This window comes from Gorilla gorilla, chromosome 10 (assembly GCF_029281585.2).
Source record: "Gorilla gorilla gorilla isolate KB3781 chromosome 10, NHGRI_mGorGor1-v2.1_pri, whole genome shotgun sequence".
Classification (NCBI taxonomy): domain Eukaryota; kingdom Metazoa; phylum Chordata; class Mammalia; order Primates; family Hominidae; genus Gorilla; species Gorilla gorilla.
Genome location: NC_073234.2, coordinates 117,362,103 through 117,370,022, shown reverse-complemented (window position 1 = coordinate 117,370,022; position 7,920 = coordinate 117,362,103).

Below are 7,920 nucleotides of genomic sequence, written 5' to 3'. Positions count from 1 at the left end.
AACAATAAAGACATGATAAGTGAGAAAAAGCTATGTGATATATCCACATACGTGGGAGGCTCTGTGTAGGGGCAGTATTCACTGGTAATAACCTCCTCTCCCCTCCCCTCCCTTCCCCTCCCTTTCCTTTCCCTCCTCTCCGCTCCCTTCCCCTCCCCTCCCCTTCCCTCCTCTCCTCTTCTCTCTCAATTGCCTCCAATCCTTTTATAGCCTGCCACATCATTAAAAAGAGTCTTATTGTATAAGTCTTGAGCCCAAAGTCTAGAGAAAAAATTTAAATTACAAAGAACTTATGTCCTAAAGAAGTTTGTTCTTTTCCTCACATGTGCAATTTATTCCCCCTTTAGAATGAGAAAGCTGGTGAAGGAAAGAACCATTCATTTCTCAACTCATAGGCGCTATGTTTCTTCAATAAGAACTTCCACAGTGGGATGTAGTTGCCCCAAGGTGGAAACAAACCATTGACAAGCAGTTGTTGAAAAGAGTTGCTTTATGTGATTTTCTATCTGTAAAGGGAATGAGCAAAAGAAAGATGTTAACCTATCCTGATTCTATCTCATTGTATTCCTCCAACAGAGAGCCAGAGAGAAACCCAAATTGCTCTCAGTAGCTTTCCATTCAGCTAGAAAAGGAATCGCTGAAATCCCTCCCTCCGTTTGCTACAACTTTGGTTTGCCCTTTCTTGCTGAGTTTGTGGAGGGGTGGCCATTACTACAGTCCCCTGGTGCCCCCTGTCGTTCATATTGCGAAAATAACCAGGCAGCATGAACTACTAAACTTTTGGTTCCTTATCTTAAAACCCTTTAAACCTTTTGGATGCATCTCAAAAATCCAAAATTGTGACTCCACCTTTAATTCACTGAGGGGAAGTTTATAGTCAACTTATATTATTATTTCATAAACTTACAGAATGTGAGGGAAGGTCCTTAGAATCTGTTCAGCCAATTGTGTGTTTTGTTCTGTTCTGTTTTGTTTTGTTTTACCAAGTATGGGATTAGTTATGAGAGATATTTGCTGTTATTATGTGAAACCAAAGAGGGTTAGGAAATGCTGGGTTAAATAAGAATTAAGTAACATTAAATAAGGAGCTTCTTTCCTGCTGGCCTTCTCAGAGCATTTAATATGGACTGTGTCTCTCCCAAGGGAAAGGCAATTTCCCAATCGTGCTTTTGACAACAGAACCGCTTTTTATATGAATTTCTTGCAGGGCCAATATTCCAGGGAACACACTTGGGAAGTGCTAATCAAGTCCAAATGAATCGTTCTACAAGTCTGGAAACTGAGGCCCAGGGAGGTGCCAGTGACTGGGTGGTAGTAGACACTGCAAGGCCCCTGTCAGGAGGCTCCCAGGCCACTTCCTCACCAGGATCCCTCCCATTCATTGGAGTTGGCCTTTAGTATTTCTGTATCCATAAAGCGTGTTTACTTGTGGAATGGGGAATGGTGTTGCCTTTAGCCAAGGATGTTGGAAAAGTTTAGTAAACCTTTTTTCAAGAATGCTCTAACTTCTTGGGGAAGAGAATTTGCTTCCGGTATTTTCAATTCGATTTCTTTCTGTCTCTTGTGAAGAACTTCATTGCTTTCTAAAAAGCTCCTATTCAACAAATTTGCATTAAGCACCTACTATGCACAGATACAGAGGAGGTCAAGATAATGCACTACTTTGGATAAAAGAAAATATTTGGGGGTCAAGTTCTGGTTCTGCTACATCCTGACCGTGTATAATTGGACAAGTTGCTTATCATCTTCTAAGACCCAGACTCCCCATCTATAAAGTGGGGGTAATAATACCCCCTCCAGAGGAATTGTTGAGGATTCCATTAGGTAATACATGTTAAATGGCCAGCACAGTGCCAGCACATATAAGTACTCAATGAATATTTGCCACTGCTATTATTGTTGTTAGGATTGTTATTGTTAGGATTATTGAGGCATGGTCCCTGCCCTCAGGGACTTAGCTCAGCTGGAGAAAGAAGACAAGCACGCTCAGAAACTTTAAATAGCGATATAAGGGAATAGATAGATCAGAGACAGCAACTAGGCTTCACAGAACTCCAATCAGCCTTTAGTGGCTGCCTCCAGTGCTGTGTTGGGAAGAATTCTGAGGGTTTTGTCAGCTACACAAGGAAAAAGCACCACAATCAATTAGTGATGTCTGTCACGGATGTGTGGAGCGTGGGTACGTGCTTATATGACATGTATTTGCCATTCTTAGAATGAATAATGAAATGCCAGGTGTGGCAGATTAGACAGAACAGTGGTTTCTGGAGGAGGTAAGAAAGTTGGACCTGGAGAACGGGTAGGACGTGAATGGAAAACAGATAAAGGGAGGAAGAAATATTTGACACTCAGAACTTGCGGCATATGCCAAGGATAAAACCAACATGGGCCACTTGGGTGGCAGTAAGTAAATGAGCCTGTCTAGAGTAGGTCTTGATGCTAAAGATTAGCTCTATAAATGTGGTAACCAGTGATGCCAAGCTGGTTTCCCAACATCAGACAAGCTGTCCTGTTGTTTCCATAAATTCCCTCATATGCTATGTGCCTGAGTTTGAGGTTCAGAAAATGTGAACACCACTCAGTCTTTCTAACCATCTTCTCTACCATGGAACTGTGCAAAGGCTCTTTCCCACTGCCTTTGCTCATGGAGACTATATTTTGGTGTAAGTCCATGGCTGCTGTTCAGAAAGCCCATCACCCTTTGTGTACTTTAGAAAGTCTTTACGAATGTTTTTCGTTATGCACAGATGGTATTGCAGCCCCAGGCAACTGAACGTCTCAACAAATGCACACAAGGAAAAAAGTTGTTGAAAATGAAAAGCGAAGACCCAAGCTACCAGAAACTGTAGCATCAGGTATGCTGTGTGCTTCCTCTATATCTGGTACTACACCAGCTCTGGGAGGGGTGGTGAAAAGGTGCTTATTAAAGCCACAAATGAACATGAGAAGTTTTGAAAAATTCCTGTTTGCAAGACTTCATCACTTGGTATCATGAGATTTTACTCATCCCGTCTTTTTTATTATCTACCATGCAATAATAGTAGACAGTCTTCTATAGCAGTTAGGACTTGTGTGGTTACAAGTGACAGAGACCTAATTCAAATTCATTTAGGCAAAAGGAGTGGGAAGGGTATTAAGAGATAATGTGACGGCCATGAACACTAGCAAGGTTCTGTTTGATTCTTCTTGTTTCTGTGGTTCCACTTAATCTCTTCATTAGCTTCATTCTTCACTCCAGCTAGAGATGAGCCTTCTCTGTGCAGTGAAAAACAAGGGCGCCAATAGCACCTAAATTTACCAGTACATCCACATAGATCTGGTCCCTAGAAAGACACTATCTTAACATTGTCTCTGGTTCCAAGTCAAAACGTCTCAAAAAATAACTCACTGAAGCAGGTTGCATCAACTCCTGTGGCAGCTACAAAGATGGGATTGGGTAAGGGAAACTTCTGGAAGGAGAGGAGGGAGGTGCTTGGTAAACAATATAAGAGATGCCTGCTAAAACTTCCCTTATCTACCTTTTCATGCCAACTCAACTTAGCTATCAATCAACAATTCCACTCATTTAATAAGCACCTATTTGCTTATTGAGTGTCTGCTACATGCCAGGTGCTGTGCTAGATTTCAGGGATGCAAAGGGGAACATGACGCTTTTTAAATTATGTTCCTCTTAGAATGCTAGGCATTCAGAGAGACAGAGGAATATCAAATATTATGGGTTTGGGATGTCTAGGAACTCACCATATAACTGGAGAAAGGAGACTATGTATTTGGAGAATAATAAGTGTTAAACTGTGTGCCATGGGTGATGAGGGTAAGAGAAACTTGAAGGTAACTGAGGTCAGCAAGGCCTGGAGCATTCAGGAGAGGAGAAGCGTCTTGGAGTGATACTTCTGTGAGGTCTTTAAAGGGTGAGGAAGCTTTGTTTATGACTACATGTGTTTAAAGTGCAGTATTTTCACAACATCACACTAAGTGAGGCCCTCTGCATCTGGAGGCGTTCTGGAATGCAGCCGTCAGCCAGTGGCCCTGTTCCTTTCTCAGAGACAGGACTACCACCCACGGCTCTTCTGATAGCCTTGTTTTCAATTGCCATGGCCTGTTGGATCAAAGCCTCTGAGTTTGATGCAAGTTCAAAATAATTTCCTTCAAGGATTAACTCATCTTTTTGGGCCTGAGGAGCTACAACAAGCAACATCTGGTATAGCCTGCAGAGAGATTTTTTTTTCACCCAAGGAGTTTCAAGTTTCAACATGTGAGCCATCCTGCTGAATAACATCATCGACGGGAAATGGCACGCAGAGACCTTATCTTGTAATGAGAGCTCTGTGTAACACCCCACAGTCATGTTTTGCATCGACTATAATAGATGGTGCAAACTGTAACAGGTTCCTTCTCACTTTGTTTCCTGCCAAAGTGACTGAGTTCCACACTGATGGGGTTGAAATCCCCTTGTGGGTTTCCTCTGGGGCCATTCCATAGCCCATCCTAGTGCCGTTAATAACACCCTCCCTGTGTTCATCAGGCCCACGTTTTAATGCCGTCATAGGGAGTCTCTTGGTCAGTTCCTATTATCAGATCCCATCAGTCACTTCCCTGTCTGCCTAGGTCTCCTGGAAAATTCCTGGGACCATCTCCTTGCTTTTGGTAAATCCTGGCTTCATTCCTCCATGCTGTGTTTTCTGTATTCCCAGCTCTCCCCTTTGCATCCCTTGGGCTAGTCCCACCACCCCTGGAATTCTCTCTGAGGTCAAGATTTTGCAATGTTTTTAAAGGTGAAACAGTGTGATAGCTAAAGTTGAGTGTTATGTGTCAGGGATGTATTATTTATAGGGGTGCTATTATCATCACCCATGACTTACCAGTGAGAAAAATGAGGCTCAGAGTTTGATTGAATTGCCCAAGTACAAGACATAAACCCACATCTTTCTCACACTTAAGACTGTGCTCTTTTTAAGGGATAAAATAGGGACCTAAAGAATGGTCATGGGAGTCCCGAGTTCCAAGTAGAGGAGGGAGAAGGAAAGAGAAATGAGGAAAACTCCAAGAGTGGCAGCTCTGAATTCAAAGGAGGAGAATTTTGAGACATAGTCAACTGCGTCTAAAGCCAGAACAGGTTTGAGAATATAGACACCATTGGCACGAAGATGCCTATTGGCAAATCTTTTCAACAAAGATTTCAGTAATGGGTCTGGCAGAGGTTATTAGGAAGAGGGTAAAACGATATAGATGGCAAACAAAAGCAAAGAGCAGCCACACAGATGGTGGAATAAAGCAGGAGAGTTGTTTTGTATCCACTAAATGGAAAACTCTGGGGCAGGTCCCAGAAACTGTGTTTTAACAAACCCTCCAGGTGATTCTGATGCCCACTAAAGTTAGCAAACCGCTACTGCAGAACCGTGTTTCTCAGCCTTGGCTGCACACTGAAATCACCTGAAATAATAACGCTTCCATCTGACTTCCTGAAATTCTGATTTAATTGCTCCAGGCAACAGGGTTTTTAAAAAACTCTCCAGGTGATTCTCATGTGCAGCCAGAGTTGAAAACTGCTGCTGTACAGGGAGAAGACAGTTGAGGGTATGCAGTCGAGAAGGAGGTGGAAGGGCTATAACAGCATCTGCCATGCACAGCTCTGGCTGTGCCAGGCAAAGTGCTAAGGCTGGGCATTTTGAGCTTCAATGGGCAGGCATAAGGATCACCAACAAGTTCCCAGGTGCTTTACAGGCATTGCTTCAAGGAATCCTCGTGGCAAGCCTACAAGGCAGGTGCTAGCATTATTCCCACTTTACAGATAAGGGTACTGAGACACCAAGATGTTATCTGACTTGACTGAGGCGTGACAGAAAGGAAATGGTAGGTCTGGAAAATTAGTTCTTGACTCCAAAGTACTTATTCTTTAAAAAAAATTATGATAAAATATACATAACATAAAATTTACCACTTTAATCATTTTAAAGTATTTACAATTTCATGTATTCACAATGTTGTACAACTATCCATTTCCAGGAATTTTTCATCATTCCAAACAGAAACTCTTATCCATTAAGCAATAATTCCCCATCTCCCCCTGTCCCCAGCCCCTGGTAACTTCTATTCTGCTTTTTCTTTATGAATCAAAGTACTCATTCTTAATCACTATGTTTCAGGATTGGCTCAAATATGAGATGGAGGTATCAAATTTGATCAAACCTTTTCCTTGAATTGATGGCATGTCTGAGCTAAGTGAGGCCACCATCAGCAATTTGTTCCCAAAATATGGAACAACTTGTAACTTCCCCCAAACAGCACATCCTCTTTTGCCTGTGTGCCAAAGCACATGCCAATTTGTCCAGGACATGTGCCTCTTCCCTCCTCGCCTTCATTTAGCAAACTCCATCTTCTCTAAGTCTCTTGCCAGGCATGACCTCTCCTGGGGATCTGAATCAAGTGCTTCAACTAGTGTGGTCCCATAGACCAGGACTTCAAAAGCTGACATTCATTCCAATCACCTAGGGATCTTGTTAAAATGCAGATTCGCATTTACTGAGTCTGGCTCGGGGCACTAAGATTCTGCATTTCTTTCTTTCTTCAGACACAGCGTCTCACTTTGTTGCCCAGGCTGGAGCACAGTGGTGCAATCATAGCTCACTGAAGCCTCAAACTCCTGGGCTCAAGCCATCCATTCTGCTGCTTTAACTCTCAAGTAACTAGGACTACAGATGTGTGCCACCACACCAGCTAATTTTTTTTTTCTTTTTTGAGAGATGGGGTCTTGGTGTGTTGCCCAGGCAGTCCTCAATTTCTTGGCCTGAAGTGATACTCCCACCTCAGCCTCCCAAAGCTGAGATTACAGATTTGAGCTACTGCCCTAGGACTTAGATTCTGCATTTCTACAGAGCTCCCAAGTGATGGTCATGCTGCTGGTCCCTGGACAACACCCTGAATAGTGAAGCCATAGGTTGCGGTGCTTTGCCATGGTACATATTGCTACAGCATCCCCTTGACTGTTTCTCTACTCCACTATAAATATCTTGAGGGCAAAAACTCATCTTATTATTATATTCCTGAAGCCTAACATTGTACTACCCACAGTGACAATAAATGTGAATAGAGCAATAGATAAACGAGCAAACAGCCTGGAAGGCTAGAAGGAACCAGATCTGTGAGGAACCTCATAAGCCACACTAAGGAATTTGAAATGTATCATGATATCACGGGCAGATACTGAAAGGTCTGAAAAGGGTGATAGATCAAATGTTTATGTGCAGTGTGTAAGATACGTTGGAAAGGACCAAGATTGAAGTCAAGGAAACCGTAGCAAGCTACTACACTAGTCTAAGCAAATAATTTTGAAGGCCTGAACTAAGGCAGTAATAGCAGGGAGAATGTAATGGGAAGAGGATTCAAGACCATATGGACGGGTTGACCATACATCCCCATTTGCTTCAGACAGTTTACCCTGGGTATGATTATTAGTAGTGTCCCATTTGCCCCCCAAAATGCCCTAATTTGGATGATAATTATCTATTCATACTGTACATAGGAGCCTTTTCTTTTTTTTCTTTGAGACGGAGTCTCCCTCACTCTGTCGCCCAGGCTGGAGTGCAGTGGTGCAATCTCGGCTCACTGCAACCTCTGCCTCCAGGGTTCAAGTGATTTTCCTGCCTCAGCCTCCTGAGTAGTTGGGATTAGAGGCGTGTGCCACCATGCCGGCTAATTTTTGTATTTTTAGTAGAGACAGGGTTTCACTATGTTGGCCAGGCTGGTCTTGAACTCCTGACCTCAAATGATCCACCAGAGTGGGCCTCCAAAAGTGCTGGGATTACAAGTGTGAGCCACCGCACCCGGCCAGGAGACAATGTTAATAGAACATGGGGTGTGGGCTTTGAGCAAAGTGAGATGTCTAGGATAATGCTCATGTTTCTGCCCTGGGTGACCCAA